Source organism: Macrobrachium nipponense, chromosome 21 (genome assembly GCF_015104395.2).
Source record: "Macrobrachium nipponense isolate FS-2020 chromosome 21, ASM1510439v2, whole genome shotgun sequence".
Taxonomy (NCBI): Eukaryota; Metazoa; Arthropoda; class Malacostraca; order Decapoda; family Palaemonidae; genus Macrobrachium; species Macrobrachium nipponense.
In genome coordinates this window covers 9,360,008-9,380,298 of record NC_087212.1, presented here as the reverse complement: position 1 = coordinate 9,380,298, position 20,291 = coordinate 9,360,008, and the positions used below count along the sequence as shown (strand labels likewise).

General features: G+C 37.0%; 1 long non-coding RNA gene across 1 annotated transcript; it reads left to right on the top strand.

Moving 5' to 3' along the window:
* The first annotated feature begins 1,658 nt into the window (after positions 1–1,658).
* Positions 1,659–19,974, top strand: LOC135197760 (uncharacterized). Its single transcript, XR_010310653.1, has 4 exons — positions 1,659–1,794; positions 17,712–17,823; positions 18,162–18,317; positions 19,165–19,974. It is a non-coding gene; the product is annotated as an uncharacterized LOC135197760 (long non-coding RNA).
* Positions 19,975–20,291: the final 317 nt, after the last annotated feature.

Sequence of the window (20,291 nt, the reverse complement as noted above, 5' to 3'; positions counted from 1 at the left end):
CATATGAGGTATTTTATGTAGTTACCCATTTTAAACTAATCTTTTGCCCTTGATATCAAAGGTCCCTATGTTATTTGGGTGATGGTGTACTACGTAGTCATATTCCATGTTACTTTGTAGCAAAGACGATGAAAAACGTTTAGTTGCAATTGTTCTACTTACAAGGATTAGGAATAAATAAATGTTCAAGATAAGTTCATTTGAAGTTGGGTTGTATGAAGTCATTCACTGTTGCATTGAAAGGAAATCTGGACCTTTCCATACTCTGTCAGGGTTACAGGTGAGATGGCCTGCACAATTCTCTTAATTCAATAGACCAGAGACATGATGATTCTTTTGCAATCGTATATGAAATCATTTCAGCGTGGAATGTCTACTCATGAGTTTGAATTTCGGTTTTATGTCATAATCGTGTGGTTTTCGACATCATTTTTTGATACACCAGCCTTATCTTCCATTTCTCCAGAACACAGCATGTCAGAAATGAAAAAAAGGCATATTTTTATCTATGATTAACAGTTCAGTGCCGATATTCTAGATGTTTCCTGAAATATATATTCGTGAAACTAGACGTTTATTTTAACCATTTATATGTTTTATCTGAAATTCCTATACAATTTTTTTTATCTAGTCATTCATTAGTTTTGCAGTTTTCACAAGGCCAACAGATGTCGCTGCTTGACGTCATGATCCTTGAGAGTCCTTCATTTTCCTCTGGGCCAATCAGAAGCCGGTTCTCCTTCTCTGTTCAATGTAGCCATTTCAGCGGGTTTCAAGCTAAGTCTGGAAATTTATAGCGAGTCAATTTTCGGTGTAGGGAATGGCTGGATTTCTGGAGATTGGGAAAGGTCTGGCTTGAGGTTTTCTGGAGAATATTGTTTTCATATGATTTATAAGTAATAAACATTTCTGTAACTTCGTAACAGAGACTATTGTGTGCTTGTGTGAGCGTGGAGCACATGTTCCTAACAAGCCAACTTCCTATTTTAAGATGGCTCGCGGCGAAATATTTTAGCAATATGTTTCATACTCGGTTCATCAAAGTGTCAATGCATAATTCACGATAGACCGCGGCTAATCTGCTGTCTCTTTTAGTAGTCCTAGAGAAAGCGGTTTATTAAGGTAAAGGGAAATAGTTTATTAGATGTTCTGGCCTCACCACTGAGAAGAAGATAGAATGAATGAGGAATATCACCCACTTAGATGAAGTTCATGGTACATAAAAAGTTTTTCCATAATTAAAAAAATCTGTATCCTTAGTTCATGTGGCCCGCAAGGAAATAGTGCTCTCGGTGCACCTCATGCGTTGCACTATAGGTAATACTTAAGATTCATTGAAGTGTCCCTTCAGTCCCTAGCTGCAACCCACTTACATTTCTTTTAATCTACCTCCGTCCATTTTCTCTTTCTCCCATCTTACTTCCACACTCCCCTAACATTTATTTCATAATGCGAGGTATCCCTGCTGTAGCTACCTTTCTATTCCTTCTTTTTAGCCCTGAATGACCTCATAGGTCGCATCGTTTGGCCTAAATCCGATATTCCATTCCATTCCGTATTTTATGTCGAGTTGAAATGACGTCAATATATCGATCGCTATTGAATACAAATCTGGCGGTGTTTTAAAGAGAGCGTTAGCAATACTGACGCTGCTTTAGGCTACATAGTACAGCGTAGACTTGGTTTTTCCTGTCGAAAATTGTGACATGCGTAGTAGTGTTCGCAAATATATATTATTGTGCAAGAATTCTTTGACTTTAGCTCTGCGTTTATGTGAGGCAAATGTGAATTAAGGTAAGAGTGATGCTGAAAGTAAAACTTTCTTTATAAGAAAATACTTTAGCCTAGCCATTCTCTTGGTCAGCATTGCATGTGACATTTCCGAGTTCAGAATTGTATTTCGAAAGATATGAAAGTGCTCATCTATGTACCATTATAATCTATGACCCTGGATTGTTTGAGACAAGTTTATGAATGAATCCATAACACAATCGATTTTTCACATGAATCTTGTATACATTCGATTTTCAGATATTTCACTTTAAAAAATTTCCATAAATGGTTAGAGCGCGTTATTTAAGTTTTTGTATCAACTACAAAATGCTGAAAAGTTGTTATTCAGTGGAAGTAATGTGGAAAAGCTCTTGACATCTGTTGAGAAATACAAAGTTGCCTATCCAAAGTTAGGGAAACTTCAACGGTGCAATTTTGGTAAAGATTTTGCTGATTTGGTAATGGAATGCATAGGCTTTGTGCATAAGGTATCAAGGATACCTATAGGCTAGTAAGATATCTTAGAGGCCTATTTGAAACATTTACCCTGCAGTAGGCCTGTTTGGAGGTAGTCTTATTCAGTTTTATTATGAGCAGTATGATTTTTTTTGGATGTACCTAGTAATTTTTGAGTAATAAAAAATTTATTTTGAGTGTCGGGTTCTGAAAAATATTAAGAGTAATTTTAAATATATATATATATATATATATATATATATATATATATATATATATATATATATAACTTGATCACGAAGTATATAAAACGTGATGCTATGTATAAATAAAGGTTTTTTGCCACGAAGGAAAAAAATGAAAAAGCGAGATAGCCAAGTACTTTTGGTCCTGTTCGGACCCTTTACTGAGGCAAACTGATTTTACAAAGAACAACATAGTCAAAAGAAGGCTTAATATACAAACTGACACTACCAGATTAGCCATAAGGGCGATTTTCACTCTACAGAAAGGAGGAGCCGCCAGAGGCTAGCCACACCTTGAAGGATACACGCAGTAAACAGGTGATTCTTCCAGAAAACAGTACATTTTGAAAAAAACACGGGAGCATATACAATTTGATATCATGAATTTTTACACAAATTTTCCCAACAAAAATTATTATTAATGAAAAGACGAAAAAAATATAAATATATATATCGAGCAAGAGAAAGAGGGAGAGAGAATATCGAACCAGAGAGAGAGAGAGAAAGAAATAATAACATTTTCATTCTGGCCACCATCTTAATATTAAAATTTCAATTTTTTCCTTTATGTTCCTACGCGCTTTGCGTATCACGAGTCCACAATATCTGGACCAAGAAATAGAATACATAAAAAAGATAGGAAACGATCTCTGCTACCCACCTCATTTAATTGATTTATGTTATCAAAAAGCTCACAAAAAGTTTTATAATGTTGCTATTAATGAAAAAGAAATGCCAAAAAATGTACTTAGCTTACCTTATTTTCGTGGATTTAAAACCATAAAATCAATATTTAAATCGTTTAATGTTAATGTAGTGTTCTCTTATAACAATACCATTATAGATATGCTAATTAAGAATGGTCCCGTAACAAATAACATCATCATTTACAAAATTCCTTGTAAGGATTGCCCTTCGTTTTATGTTGGTCAGTCAAGTAAAAATTTAAGTGTCCGTATAAAGCAACATATGTATTCAGTTAGAACAGCCCAGACTTCAAATGCACTGTTTATCCATTTGAGTGAAAAATCTCATTGTATTAATTGGGGTGATACCTCGGTAATTACTAGATCTAATGATTGTTTCAAGAAATTTATTGGAATCGGCAATTATACAAATCACTAATAAAAACAACCCAAATCTTAGTCTGGGAATGTACCATTTGGACCCATATATTTGTAAGATGTTTATGAAGGGCCTCAAAATAAATGAACAACTAATAAATTAGTCCCACATGTATATAGTTATTATTTCTCTCTCTCTCTCTTTCCTCCTCTCTCTCATGTTCTCTCTCTGCTCTTCTCTCTCTCTCTCTTCTCTCTCTCTCGTCTTCCTTCTTTCTCTCTCTCTCTCCCTCTCTCTCTCTCTCTCTCTCTCTCTCTGGTTCGATATTCTCTCTCCCTCTTTCTCTTGCTTGCCTCTATATATATATATATATACTATATATATAGATATATATATATATATATATATATATATATTTATATTTTCTTTCGTCTTTTCATTAATAGTAATTTTTGTTGGGAAAATTTGTGTAAAAATTCATGATATTAAATTGTATATGCTCCCGTGTTTTTTTCAAAATGTACCGTTTTCTGGAAGAATCACTTGTTTACTGCGTGTATCCTTCAAGGTGTGGCTAGCCTCTGGCGGCTCCTCCTTTCTGTAGAGTGAAAATCGCCCTTATGGCTAATCTGGTAGTGTCAGTTTGTATATTAAGCCTTCTTTTGACTATGCTGTTCTTTGTAAAATCAGTTTGCTTCAGTAAAGGGTCCGAACAGGACCGAAAGAACTTGGCTATCTCGCTTTTTCATTTTTTTCCTTCGTGGCAAAAAACCTTTATATATATCATATATATATCATATATATAGATATATATATATATATATATATATATATATATATATAGATTAATATTCATATCTATATATATATATATATATATATATATATAATATATATATATATATAATATATATATATATATATATATATATATGGTGGCCTAAGTATACTGTAAGGCAGTACTTCGTAGTTACAAATAGGATAATATAAACTAGGCAAGCATAGGATTAATCACTATTACTTAATTTACCATAAGGATGGCAAAGCCCGTTGGCCGTTGGGGATGCAAACCTGTACTATTTCATTTGTGGGCCTATTGCCCACCCGAAAACCTCCCAATTATGATCCCTATTATAATACTTACAGATGTTGCAATAGGTTAACCACCATTTTTTTTTTAAGGAAATGTCAGTTCTTCCACATATGCAAACTACCCATAAAACTTATATTTGTAATTCGTTGACCTCTAGCTTAATTTTACATAAGTGGAAAGAAATGTTTATATTGTAGGTACAGTAGTACCTCGTATTTCGAGCTTAATCCGTTCCAGAAGGCTGTTCGAACTACAATTTGTTCGAAATATGAAACAAATATCCCCATAAGAAATGAAGGGAATTAGGATAATTCGTTCCACCCAACCCAAAAAGTCCCCCATTTCACATTTATTCTATTATTAATGTGTTCAAAAGTTAAATCAAAAGTTTAAAGTAATGAAACAGTACGTTATATGAAGTAAAATTTTCTAAATATTATTTTTCTATGTTCGATTTACGAACTGTTTGGTAAAAATGGCTAGGGAATAGAGGGAGGAGAGACGGGAACCCTCTTGAGCAAACCGAATTGATTGCAGTATGCAAAGATTGATAACAAAATACATTTTATTCAAATTAGGTACAAAGATAATTAAAGGAATCGATAGTGTGTGTGTCTGATTGTGTCTGAGAGAGAGAGTAATTAGCGTGTCTACACTTGGTTCTTAAGTGCATGAAATAGATTAATTATGCCACAATACATCAACTTACTGCTGGCAAACGGCAGACTTTTAAAACAAACATGAGGATTTTACAAACACATAAGTAATAAGTCAAGAATGCAAGAAAAGGAAAGAGAAATGAAATAACTTTTCACAATGAAGCCGTTTAAACAAACAATCGAAGGCATGCAGAAGCTGAAAGCGGCGCCAGTTTGTTTATTACAGAGCTGAGTTACTTTTACAGTAGTAAAAATATCGTAAAAAGCAATTATCACGAGATTGTATTTTACCGAAAAAAATAAGTGATTTGGGCAGATCGAGTGTAAGTGAAAGAAATGGGGGAATAATCATCCCAGATCAGCTAATAAGTCAATGGTAAGCAGAGCCCCTCTCTCTCTCTCTCTCTCTCTCTCTCTCTCTCTCTCTCTCTCTCTCTCTCTCAGCACACCGTGTTGCATTTGTTTTCATGTTTTATCGTTGTTAAATTTATTGTGAAATATAATTTTTTATGTTAATTGGTACTGCTTTTACGTACATATTATAGTGAAGATTTTACTGTCTCTTCTTTTCTCCTCAACAATACCACGACGCACGATAACTTAAAATCTCTCATTCATTACTCCTAAAAAAATATAAACGCTACCTCCTTCTACATCAAGTTAGCTGTGTATCACCGCAATGACGAAGGATTTTGTTAATCATTTGTGCTAAGTTTTATTGTGAAAAGCTTTGTTCTTTCACTTACTATTTTGTTAATATTGTTCAACTCGAGGTCCAAAGAGTATAGGTGGTCTTGTCAGCGCTGACCCAAATTAAGCTTCTGCCAGGTCGAGAGCGTGACGTCAACTCAACCTCGCCTTAGGCTACCACGAGGAAGGTCCTTTTTTAATCCAATGGACAACAGCAAACACTATACGTGTTTGCGGATGCTCTACATCTAGTTAAGCTTTTTAGAAATAATTCTCATGACCATGGATTCATATTGCTGGATGGTACTACAGTTGCCTCAAAGTGTTCCTTTACCCCATCCCTTCTGTTTCATGATAATGGTCTAGTAACACAGCAATGAATCCTGCTTGTCTTGTAACGACGGATGTGAATGGTCGAGCTATTAGATGCCAATGTTCATATTTTCTAATCGCTACTGTAGACAATATGTTAATGATATACGAATAATAGTTCACATTACCAGTGAACTGAGTCGATGTTAAAGAAATAGAAAAAAAGTATAGTAACAGAGCAATAAAAATAGCAATGGTAAAAATCATTTTCAGTCCTTATTAATCATTATCGTCAACCTTTGTTCCATTCAGGTGTGGCTGTGCAGGCGCTTGCTGGGATCCTACTTTTGTTCATGGTAGGTCATTATTAGGTGTAAATTTCAGAACGTTATTTGAATATAAATGCACTTTGGATTTACAAAACCATCTATTTATAAAGTAATGAAATTATAAACCGCAAATACCAAGACCTATAAATATAATTTCATAAAGGCAACTATGATAGCCAATGACAGGTTACGATATGGAAGGCTTTGGGGGAATATTATAGACCACCAGATGTATAAAGGAACTAATGTATCCAGTGCGTTGTCACTCATACTTGTTTTTTATTCGAGCCACATCTCACCAGAGTAGCCTAGATGGAAATTTCTCTGGCCGGTATTTAACTAGAGTCATCCGAGTAACAACACACCTTAACCACCCTGATGGTCCTTATATACCAACCCAACAGTGGATAAAAAGGAATAGTTTGCAGTCGATATGAGTTTTCATTTCAGCCTTTCGTCTCGTGGGATTCGTGACTGGATTTCTTGAAGCTTCAGTCTCGAATTTGTCGACTATTTATGATCCCGTGGATTTGTCAGTTCAATGAATTCAAGATATACTTAGCTAATTTTGCGTCCTTGTCCATTAGTTTTATTTTTATTTTTATTAAAATTTTAATTGAAACTGAATTTGATTAGTTTTTTGTTTGTGAAAATGAGCACCAAACTAATCTTGAAGGGAACACATAGTTCATTTGGCTACATCCACTATAATTGTTATTCATTCTTTTTCATGTTTAACAAGCATTGTCCCTGATTCCAGTAATTGCAACTTTGTATTATCCTGACCCTTCCCTGATTAGAGCATCAGTGTCGATTTTTGCTTTCCTTATCGTTAGGATCAAATTAAATGAGAGTCCGTTTAACCAACGGCTCCCCCGCCCCCATTACTGATTCTCCAGCCGCCCCCCCTCCCCCCGTCCCTTACCTATCCTCCAGTCCCACCCTCCCTCCATCCTCGGGTAGCCCTGCAACCTCCCAGGTCACTCCTCACGAGATGTGGTGTGGAAAAATCAGTAATCCTAAAATTTCAACAGTCACATGACCATTCTTTCCCCTGTTTTACAAAGCTCTGGAACTGCAGTCTAATAAGTTCTGTTTGCGTTTGCTTAAAGGTCAACCCTTGATATTCTAATATCTTGTTTCTTGTTCTTGATTTTTTTTGGGAGGGGGTTTTGGTTTGGTCATAGCACCTAACTCATTCATTCTCCTCATGATTAGAAAGCAGCAGTACTTAAGTCTAGCAGAATTTAGTGTTGCCCTTGACGTGGTAGCCAAAAGGCTTCTACAAATGATTAACCTGTTAATTAATTTTGAGTAAATTTAATTTTACTGGCATTTCACCAAGCTTAATTTTCCTTTCGAAGCAATGAAATCCGTTACAACTTATTATATATGTTTATAAGATGCAGATAAAGCTTTCTGACAGCTCAGGATATAATTAAGAGATGAAAGTGTTTTTGAAAGTAAAGCAACAGGATGCACAAACTTTTTGTTCCTTCTTTTGGTGCTTTTCCTGTCAATCATGAACATCTTAAGTAGGTCAATGCCAACCAAACCTACATATGAGAAGTGAAAGACGTTTTACATACACACACTGCACTGAAAGTAGCGTAGAGACCACGATGCTGGATTCTTTTGACCTTAGCCTAGGCCTATATCTGACATCGGAATACCATGACTTAAACTGACATAGTCTTTGCCTCCAGCCCTCAAAAATTTAGGCTGAAGCCACAATTTATATAATGTATGTCATTGGTTTCAATACTAAAAGGCCAGATTCTTCTGACCTTGGCCTACGTCTACATCTTGAGCAGGACATTCATTGAATGACTCATTAACTTAGTCTAGGGTTCTATGTCCTCAATGATTTAGTCTGAAGCCACAATATATTTGATGTGTTTTAATAGAGACTTAGAGACTAAACACTGTTCTGCATTGAAGTCTCCAAGTATATAGATAACTACTTACTGAAGAGCAAGCTGCATTGAAGTCCCTAGAAATATGGACAACTACATAACCCTTATTAGACAGATGAATATATCAATATGCAGCTAATCAAGCTGGGTAAATTTTGAGGTGGGCCAGACGAAACAGTCCATCAATGAAAAGAGGAAGATATGCAGGAATATGGATAACTACTCGCTAGGGAGTAGCATTGAAGTCTCCATGAATATAAATAACTACTTACTGGAGTGCAGCATTGAAGTCTCCATGAATATAGATAACTACATACTGGAGGCAGCATTGAAGTCTCCATGAATATAGAGAACTACTAACTGGAGAGAAGCATTGAAGTCTCTAGGAATATATATCTCTACTTACTGGAGAGATCCATTGAAGTTTCTAGGAATATGGATAACTACTTACTGGAGGCAGCATTGAAGTCTCCATGAATATGGATAACTACTCACTTGAGAGAAAGCATTAAAATTCTCAAGATGTTAGATAACTACTTCCAGGAAAGAGGCAATTGAAATATAACCTGAATATGATAACTACTTACTTAGGAGAGGCCATTGAATCTCCGGGAATATGGATAACTACTTATTGGAGAGCAGCATTGAGGTCTCCCTTAATGTAGACCGCTACTTACAGGAGGGAAAAATTGAAGTCTGCAGGAATATGGATAATTGCTTACTGGAGGGAAGCATTGAAGTCTCCAGGGTTATGGATAACTATTTACTGGAGAGCAGTATTAAAGTCTCCATGAATGTAGATAACTACTTACAGGAGAGAAGCATTGAAGTCTCCATTATTGTAAATAACTACTTACAGGAGAGCAGCATTGAAGTCTCCAGGAATATGGATAACTACTTTGTGGAGAGAACATTGAAGTCTCCCAAGGATATGGATAACTATTTACTGGAGGCAGCATTGAAGGCTCCATGAATATGGAGAACTACTTACTGGATAGAAGCATTAAAGTCTCCACAAATGTAGATAACTACTCACTGGGAGAAGCATTGAAGTCTCCGGGGATATAGATAACTACTTACTAGAGACAGCATTGTAGTCTCCAGGAACACAAATAACTACTTACTGGAGGCAGCATTGAGTCTCCAGGGATATAGATAACTACTTGCTGGAGGCAGCATTGGAGTCTCCAGGTCACAGATAACTACTTACTGGAGGCAGCATTGAAGTCTCCAGGGATGTAGATAACAACTTAGTGGAGGCAGCATTGGAGTCTCATGGTCACAGATAACTACTTAGTGGAAGCAGGATTGAAGTCTCCAGGGATGTAGATTACTACTTACTGGAGGCAGCATTGAAGTCTCCAGGTCACAGATAACTACTTAGTGGAGGCAGCATTGAAGTCTCCAGGTCACAGATAACTACTTACTGGAGGCAGCATTGAAGTCTCCAGGTCACAGATAACTACTTACTGGAGGCAGCATTGAAGTCTCCAGGTCACAGATAACTACTTAGTGGAGGCAACATTGAAGTCTCCAGGTCACAGATAACTACTTTACTAGAGCAACTTGAAGTCTCCAGTTCACAGATACTACCTTAGTGGGAGGCACCAATTGAGTCTCCGGGATGTATATAACTACTTACTGGAGGCAGCTATTGAAGTCTCCAGGTCACATGATAACTACTTAGTGGAGGCATGCATTGAGTCTCCAGGTCCACACAGATAACTACTTACTTGAGGCAGCATGTTAAAGTCTCCAAGTCAACAATAACTTATTACTGGAGCAGGCAATTGAGTTCTCCAAGGTCCAGATTACTACTTAGTGAGGCAAGCATTGAAGTCTCAGGTCACAGATACTACTTAGTGACTGCATAAAAAACATTGAAGTCTCCAGGTCACAGATAACGGACTTACTGAGGCAGGCATTGAAGTCTCCAGGTCACAGATAACTACTTACTGGAGGGGCAGCATTGAAAGTCTCCAGGTCACGATAACTACTTAACTGGAGCTACTTAACTGGAGCAGTATTGAAGTCTCCAGGTCACAGATAACTACTTAGTGGAGGAAGGAGCATTGAAGTCTCCAGGTCAACAGATACTACTTAGTGGAGGCAGGCATTGGAGTCTCAGGTCAACCAGATACTACTTAAGTGGAGCAGGCATTGAAGTCCTCAGTCAACAAGATGACTACTTACCTGGCGGCAGCATTGAAGTCTCCAGGTCACAGATAACTACTTAGTGAGGCAGCACTTGAAGAATCTCAGGTCACAGATACCTACTAACTACTGGACTTAACTGCTTGTAGGCAGCATTGAGTCTCCTGTTGGAGACTCCAATGCTGCCTCCAGTAAGTAGTTATCTACATTTGTGTAGACTAATTTTTCTCCCTAGTAAGGTGTTATCTATATTCCTTAAGAATGGGCCGCAATTAAGGCCTGAAAGTACTTAAGTATTGGTAAAATACTATATTAATACTCATAAGTAAACAATTTATACTCAGTAATCTTGTGGGTTTCTTTTTTCAATGTAAGGAATTTTACGAGAATGGAAATTTGACCAAAAAAAGGACATATAGCTTCAATCAATCTGTATTTCTTGAGTCCTATAACTAAGGCTAATACGAAATTATGGTTGTGAAAAACACTGAAAATGACAATTGTGTATTACTACATAGTTTTTAGATAGGTGCTATAAATTTATTTATGAAACCACCTGATTTTAATAAAGAAAACTCATAATTATATAATTACAAAAGCTTGGGTGTTTTACTTTTTAGCAAAGATTATGACCAAGGACCAGCTCAAATGAGGGGAGAAATTTAGCCATCTTAAGTTAAATGTAAAGAAATAAAATCAAAACCTGACGAAAACTGAAAGCAAAAGCAATTCAATCCAGCTCTTATTTCTATGTATCTACCCATTTAAGGTGCATCTGGTTGCAAGATCAAATTGCTAATTGTATACATATAAATATTCAGTATTAAAAGTGAAATGCCTTACAAAGCACTTAATTACATTACACAGGGTAATTCCATTATAATTCCATCGTCAAGTGGGTCTTTAACAACCGATGAATTCTCGAACTACCACCATAGTTGTCATGAACTCATATGAACCTCACTATTCTGCAAATGATCATCATGGAGTTTACTTTCATAAAAATGAAAATACAATTGATGATTTCTTCTTGATGTTTTGTTAGGTCACATGTGGAGGGAAATTTTATATATTGAACGAGATATTTGAAACAATTAGTTTGACTTCAATAACTTTTTTTCACACCCTCACTAATATCGCTGTGTCGCCGTCCACGAAGACACAGCAATATTGGTGGGGGTGTGAAATTGACACTAAATAATGATCTACCATGGACAAAAGTAGGATCCCAGCAAATGCCTGCAGCAGCCACACCTGAATGGAATAAAGGTTGACGATTATGGTTAGCAAGCACTGAATATGATTTTCATCATTGCTGTTTTTATTATTCTGTTATTATACAACTTTTCTATATTTTTAACAACTTAATTCACTGGTGATTCTCACCAGGTGTGGAAAATGTTTTAACAGCCTTAAAAGGAGCGATAATCAAATTAGCGGATATAATTAGCAGTCACATCCAAATAACTTCAGAAGTCGAAATATTTTGTTCCATGCCATACAGTTTTTAGAATTCGAAATTTGAACAGATACATTAGTAGTTCCAGAAAAGCAGTGCATAGATTGAAAAAGTTAGCGACATAGCTATATATGTGCAAAATGTGATTTTATGGAGATCTGTTAAATGTGTAATTTAGACATATATTTATATTATTGTTTAGAATGTTCTTTAGAACTCGCTAATGATTATTTAATATATTAAGATATAGTTTTCATTCTGACTATTATTTTCCTTCAGAAACATAATAGTATTTAATAACGGATAAAAAGTAGAAAGCAAAGGTAGGTTTTCTATAATTTCAATGTTATTTGGCGATAATGTTCTAATGATTTTTCATGCTTATTCTTCTTATCATAGTAGAATGAAGAACCTACATCTGCCTATTAATTTAATTATCGAATAGCTTAAGAGTATTTAGAAAAATAAAAAGAGAGAAAGTGAAGGCAGGATTGCTATAGGTTAAGGGGCCTGACTGCGGTTATTGTGACGTCACGTACCCAGACGTTTAATCCTGTACCCCAGTTTAAGCTGCGCATGACAAGACCTTATATTCTCTAGACCTTGGTTCAACTAGACCGTCTCACCATGACCACTCACTCGGTACACCGAGCACTTGCTTAATTAACTTTTTTTTCTGTATTGCATTTGATTCTCATATTTTATCATTACGTTAAATTTATTGTGAAATAACATTTTATTTTTGTGAATATTGCTTTTACGTACATAGTATAGTAAAGATTTTGCTGCCTCTTCTTCTTTCCTCAACAATACTACGACGCACGATAACTTAAAATCATTCATTCATTCATTATTCCTAAAAAAATATAAACGCTACCTCCCTGTACCTCAAGTCAACTGTGAATTACCGCAATGACGAATGATTTCGTTAATCATTTGTGCTAAATTTTTCTGTGAAAAACTTCTTCATTTACTATTTTGTTAATATTGTTCAACTAGACCGTCTCACAGGACACTGGCTCAATTAAGACTTTTTTTTATTGCATTTGATTGTTTTCATACTTTATCATTACGTTAAATTTATTGAGAAATTCCCTTTTTATGTGAATTGTTATTGCTTTTACATACATACAATATTTTAACTCTCACTTCTCCTTCTCTCCTCAACATATCAACGCTCCCTCGTCGTTCAGTCTCAAGTCAGCTGGGCGTGACGTCACCGCGGTTACGCACGATTTTATACATCTTTTATGCTAAATGTTATATTGAAAGCTAAATTTTATATTAAATGCTTTGTCGAATATTATCATTAAACTATGTATTGTAAATGAAAAAATAAATTAATAGGTTAACTTTTAAGATCCAGTAGGCCGTCGAATACAAGTGTAAACTAGATAATCAGTCAGTTCGAGGTACGAGCATTTGTTCGACAAACTAAACAAAATTTTCATTAGGGATGTTTTTTGTGTGTTATGTGTAAGAACTAAATTTCATTTCAGTCATTAGAAAGTCATAGATGCATGTATGGTTAAATGCTCTTAAGAATTATGCAAATCTACAAGTTTTAAAGAGACGTTTATGCTTGGTATTAAAGTTTTCACAACTGTAAATCACCTTTTAGAAAATATAGGTAGTACCCCTGTTGATTTTTTGTACTGAGGGGTGAGAAGTGCCAGAGAAAACTTAACAAAATCTACAGTACTCGGAAAATCTAATTCTAGGCGAATGTATGAATAAATACCAAAATTGTGTTGCGCCTCATCCTTATTAAAGGGCTAATGTTGGTGGTTTTGGTCTACTGCAAATTCCAGTACTGTGTAGAGAAGTTGCATGTGAATTATAAAAAAAAAAAAAAAGGTTTAGTAGACACAGGAAAGTAGTCTTCTTCCCCACCGTTATCTCTACATTAAGGGGTCGGTTGCCTGATGCGCCTTCTCCACTGCCTTCTATCAAAGGCATCATTCTCCACCAAACCTCTTCTCTCCATATCTTCCTTCACTTTATCTCGCCATCTAATTCTCTGCCTCCCTCTTGATCATCTTCCTCTGACAGGTCCTCCCAAGCCCTCTTGACTCCCTCCTCGTCATCTATCCTCATCACATGCCCATACCATCTCAATCGTGACTTTCATCACATCTGTAATCTTTACTAAGCCTGTCCTTATTATTTGGCAAAGGGGTTTTCTTATAACCGCATGCAGACACGGGAGAGTGGGCAGTGGCCAAAAAAAAAAAATCCTATTAAGTGTCATTGTAGAGGTACCACCAAAGGTCCAGAAGTTTAAAGTACAGTAAGTCCTCGGGTTACGCCGGTCTCGACTTACGATGTTTCGTGGTTACGAACGCGCCCCCATAAAAATATAAAAAATAATATTTTGCGTCGTTCCGTCTTACGCGGTTTAGCGTCGTAAGCAACGTAAACAAACGCGAACTAGTTCCGGGCGCACGGCGGAAGAATACGCTTTGTGGGGGAGAGGACGGCGTCGCTTCGCTACGCTCATTCCTCGCCCATACGCCATTTTGGTTGTTTACACTGCCTCTCTCTCCCTCGTGTTGTATCGTTTTTGTAACTTTTTGCTCTTTGTTATGGCTCCCAAGCGCAAGGCGGACTCTTCTGATGGTAGTGCATCGAAGAAAAGAAAGGCCATCACCATGGAAATTAAAGTGGACATTATAAAGCGATCTGAGAAGGGAGAAACGCCAACAAACATTGGCCGCTCGCTTGGCCTTAGCCGTTCGACCGTTGCTACCATTATCAAAGATAAAGAGCGCATCGTTGAACATGTGAAAGGATCTGCTCCTATGAAAGCGACAGTGATAACTAAGCAGCGTAGTGGTCTAATAATTGAAATGGAAAGGTTATTGGTGCTTTGGTTGGAAGACCAAAATCAACGGCGTATCCCAGTCAGCCTTATGGTGATTCAGGAGAAGGCGAAAAGATTGTTTGAAGCGTTGAAAAAAGAAAAGGGGGAGGGAAGTGAAAGTGAAGAGTTTGTGGCTAGTAGGGGTTGGTTTATGCGATTTAAGGCTCGGGCCAATTACCATAACCTTAAATTGCAAGGTGAAGCTGCTAGTGGGGATGAGAAAGCAGCGAGTGAATTTCCTAAAGCGTTGTCTGAGATAATTAAGGAGGGGGGTTATTCTGCTCAGCAAGTGTTTAACGTAGACGAGACAGGTTTGTTTTGGAAACGTATGCCTAACCGCACTTACATCGCCAAGGAGGAGAAGTCAGCACCCGGTCATAAAGCCAGCAAGGAGAGGCTAACTTTACTTCTTGGGGGTAATGCTGCTGGCGACTTCAAACTGAAGCCCTTGTTGGTGTATCAGGCTGAAAATCCAAGGGCACTCAAGGGCATTTGGAAGGGTCAACTACCAGTAATTTGGAAGTCCAACAAGAAGGCATGGGTGACACTTGCAGTGTTTGAGGACTGGTTCGTAAACCATTTTGTTCCAAGTGTGGAGCGGTATTGCGCCTCCAAGGGTATCCCCTTTAAGGTGTTGCTAGTGCTGGACAATGCCCCTGGACACCCTGCCCAGCTGGGAGACTTCAACCCTAATGTCAAGGTGGTTTACCTTCCACCTAATACCACGGCCCTTTTACAGCCTATGGACCAAGGAGTGATTGCTTAGTTCAAGGCCTACTACCTACGAAGGACAATTGCTATGGCTTTACAGGCAACTGAAACCAAGAAGGACTTGACTCTGAAGGACTTTTGGAAATCCTACAACATCCTTGATGCTGTAAAGAACATTGCTAATTCCTGGGAGGAGGTTAAGCAAACAAACATGAATGGTGTCTGGAAGAAAATTTGTCCTCAATTTGTGAATGATTTCCATGGGTTTGAGGACACAGTTCAGCTAGTTGTCAAGAACGTTGTTGCCCTGAGTAAGGAAATCAATTTGGAGATGGAGGTTGATGATGTTACAGAGCTGCTGGAGTCTCATGGCGAGGAGTTATCTGCTGAGGACCTGATACAACTGGAGAAGCAGATGATAGAGGAAGAAGAAGAAGCACCCACCCCAGAGCCTAAGGCTTTCACAAAGCAGGACTTGATAAGAGGTTTTGCAGAGTTGCAGCAAGCGTTGTCAACTTTTGAGGCTCAGGATCCCAACTTGGACAGGTTCACTAGGGTTTCCAGAGGCGTCATGGATTTGATGCAGTGTTACAAGGAGATCTTGGATGAAAAGAGGTCGCTCTCTGTTCAGACTAACCTGGAGCAGTATTTTAAGAAGGTAGAGAGGCCTGCAGGAGATCCTGTACCCTCTACCTCAGCTGCCTCTGCTAATCCAGACTCGCCTGCCCCACAATCTCCAGCACCTTCTGAATGTTCTGCTAACCCAGACTCACCTGCCCCAGTATCTCCAGCACCTTCTGTAGGTTCTGCCTCACCTAAAGACTCGCCTGACCCAACATCTCCAGTAGTATGTTCTGCCTCACCTCAAGAATCACCTGCCTCAGCATCTCCAGTTAGTATGTTCTGCCTCACCTCAAGAATCACCTGCCTCAGCATCTCCAGCAACTTCTGGAGGTTCCTTTTCTCTTCACTAACCTCCCCCAGTCTCTCCAGCACCGCAGCTTCCTCTCCAGTGTGCAAGCCAATCAAATTAATAAAGGTAAGGAATTGTTCTCTCGTTGTTATTGATAGGTATTTACATTAAATCATGTGGTATTTTTCAATGTTCCGACTTACGCTGAAAATCGTGTTACGACGCATCTTAAGAACGGATCAACGTCGTAACTCGAGGACCCCCCTAACGTTAGTGTCACAGTAAGCACAGATGAAGAATTGGGAACGTCCTAAGGAATGTATTTTTGATATTAATCTTACCTATCTATCGTGATAGCTATATTTGATAGATTGAAAAGTAAAAAAAAAATTACTACAAGTATCTTAGTTTGATGCATCTATTCACCTATCCCTCTCTGGTGGCTTGAGTATCTATAGGTTTACTTTTCACTTATCCTTCCACCTGACGTGGGAATACAGCTATCGTAATAGAGACAAGTATAAAAAAATTAATTTTCATTATGAAAATTTCTATTTTTGTACAGTGTCAAAGAGGTGCATATTAGGTGAAAGACTGAATTGCTGGACTGTGAAAAAGTTAGATATGGCCTTCATTGATACAACATGACTAGAAACATCTGCTGTAATATGTAGTTGCTTCATTTTCAAAAAGAGAAACACTGGTGATGTAGTTGTTCCATTTTTAAAGAGAGAAACAGGTGGATAAGTCAATGTACATGTACATATTGCTAGACTAGCCTTTCTTAGTGATGCATTCTCAGGCACTGATTTGCACGCTGGTTAGCAATTTTATAAAGAAACTTCATTGTGTGCGCCTTACAATTTTCCATGCAGTTCCTGCAATTTGTTTATTATGTTTATTGTATATCTGCTTGCTGAGAGGGCCTAGGCATTCATAATGCCAGAGAACACGAAGTTACTTGAGGTATTAAAAACCCAGTAAATAAAGGAGCTGGGTACTAATTATCTTAATTTTTCTTATTTTGAAATGATGTTGTACCAAGGAATTGAGTGATCTCTTAATCTTTTCAGGTGATGACATTGGTGCTGGACGAGTACTTCAGTGGCGACATTGGTGCTAGACAATTTTCCAGTAGAGAAAGGAACCTGAATAAACTAACTGGCCCACAGATAATGGAAGCAGGTTGGTTTTGCCTTAAAGGCTAGATTTTAACTTGGTTGTATGGTGTTAGTAACGCAAAATTTCTTTCATTTTAATAGATTATCTTGTTGCTAGTAAAATGTTGTTCATGTTGCTCAAAATAATTATTTTATGAATTACTCTAATCTTGCATTTGCACAGAAAATTCTGACGCGTAAAGGTTTTAAATCTTGTTGAGGTACACTAATATATTTAAATTTTTTCATTGGTGGTACAGTTCCATGTCTGTATAATACACAAGTGGCACTTGATCATTTTATGCATTGAATTATTGAAGTAAATCATTAATGGTGACCATTCTTTTTAACTTTTTTCTTCAGGAGTGAAAATATTGCGGTTTAATCACCTATAACGCCAACAAAGTGCCCATTGAAGCAGTTCTCTCTTCCGCTAACCCCCATCACTGGAGCTACCCATCGAGAAAAAAAAAAGGTGTTCCAACAGATCTTTTATCAGCAAACTTTCCTTTCTTCAAAGTAAGCGTTTTTTTTTTTTTATTTCTGTTGGTTGACTATGGTTGTACTTGCATGAAAGGCAATTGTAGTTATTCATTCAATTGATGGAAAGCAATTTTAGTTATTTTTCCAATTGACAGATGTCTAAAGTTACTTAATTGGTAGAATAGGCTCCTATCCGAATAAACCAAAGGTTTCTGTTAGAATTAACAGAACTTGGTCAGAAATATGATGTTGGTGAAGATGATTTTGAAGGTAAACTCTTGTCACTATTCCTAAGACTGTTGTAATGAAGTAGGTATCAGAGCTTCAGAAGTAGGATTTAAGTTCTGTACGAATAACAAGAGCATATGTGAGGACATTTGGTACTGTAGTTTGTGCGCCTTGCCTTCGGCACTAAATGTTGCTAAAGATGGTTTGTAGTCCCCCATGAACCCTGATTGTACTTTTATTCATATTTTATGTTCCATCTAGCTGTCCCACCTTCAAGTATAAATACTTGGGTCGAGCCCTATGAGTTTGGAAATGCAGCACTATACTATAATTATTTTCAGGTTTGGTTCTATAAATTCTGCCAAAGCATGTATTTTGGCAGAGATTATGGAAAAATGGACCTGAAAATAAAAACCACCACCACCTTGTGGTATAAGTTTAATTTTGATGACCATGGTTATGTGTCGTGTTCGACTGACACATGGATGAAAACTAAAGAACCCAAAGTGACTCAATCCCGGTATGCAGAGATTGACGGGTCCCTAACAATGTCATGATTATTGGATATACCAGGAGAGGGGTCTTGGTATTTGACTCAAAAGATAAAAAAAAAAAAAAGAATTCTAAGCTAATTATTATCCTATTTTGTGCACAGGGAGAATGCAGTAGAACCGAGATGGGAGAGAAGCCAGTCGGCAAAAGGAACAGAGTTGGAACTTGGAAGAAAACGAGACCCCAAATGTTTGGAGAGGAGCCAGCTCGACACTTAAAGGAGTGTGCGCTAGACACCAAATATTGGGAGAAGAGCAAGTGCCAGAAACTTAGTGGCTGTCAATTTCCTTCCTACTCCTTTATGTTCAGAGAGGAGTCAGGAGTCAAACACTTGTTTAAAGGAAGAGTTTGAACAAGATCGCCAGACGCCTGAAGTAAATATTTAAAACAACCTGGTTTACCGGCGTAATAAAAAGAAATGAAACAATTAGTCTGTGGTAATATATTCTTTTTCGTTGGGTCAAAAATACCATTCTTAATGGCTATATTTGTTATAATATTTAATAGAAATTGTGGGTTACACTCATATTACAATACCACCAAAATATTTTATCCCCTAACCTAAGGTAACAATGCGAAATTTACTCTACACCTCCTACCATTTCTTACACCAACTAATAAGTTAGCGAACGATTCGGTGTAAGATTGTCCTCCCCGCTCTCTCCATTTGTGTAGGGGAGTACATTTTTCCTGTAGGTGGTTTGTCTGCGACTTCATTTCAGTCTCTGGCTTTCCATTCCAGTGTAAGGGGAGACCCAACACTTTGTACTGGAGTCTTGAAAAGAAGTGTCCTGTCCAAATGACTTTTCCATCAGTGTAGGGGGAGTCCTGAAAATAAATAATTGTTTATTAGTTTAGTAGATACTTGTAATGTATCATTTCTACTAATAAATACAACGTTATATTTGCTATATATATGTATATTCTATATATAAACATTTGTTTTTTAGAAATTCAAATATATAAGATACTTAAGTTATTTTGTACTCTAGCAAAAATTATATATACCTTTAACAAAATTATAGGTAGTGTAATTGAAATTAATTTAAAGTAAATAAAATCAGTATTTATAATAATTTTCAAGTACTAAAAATCAGTAAACCTGCCATAACAAAAAACTAAAGTACCATCAATGAATTAAGGATTATTCTGAAGAATAATCTTTAACTTAGTACTAATTATTAATCATTATTCAATTTGATGCATGGAGAAATTTAAAGATGAGAAGTA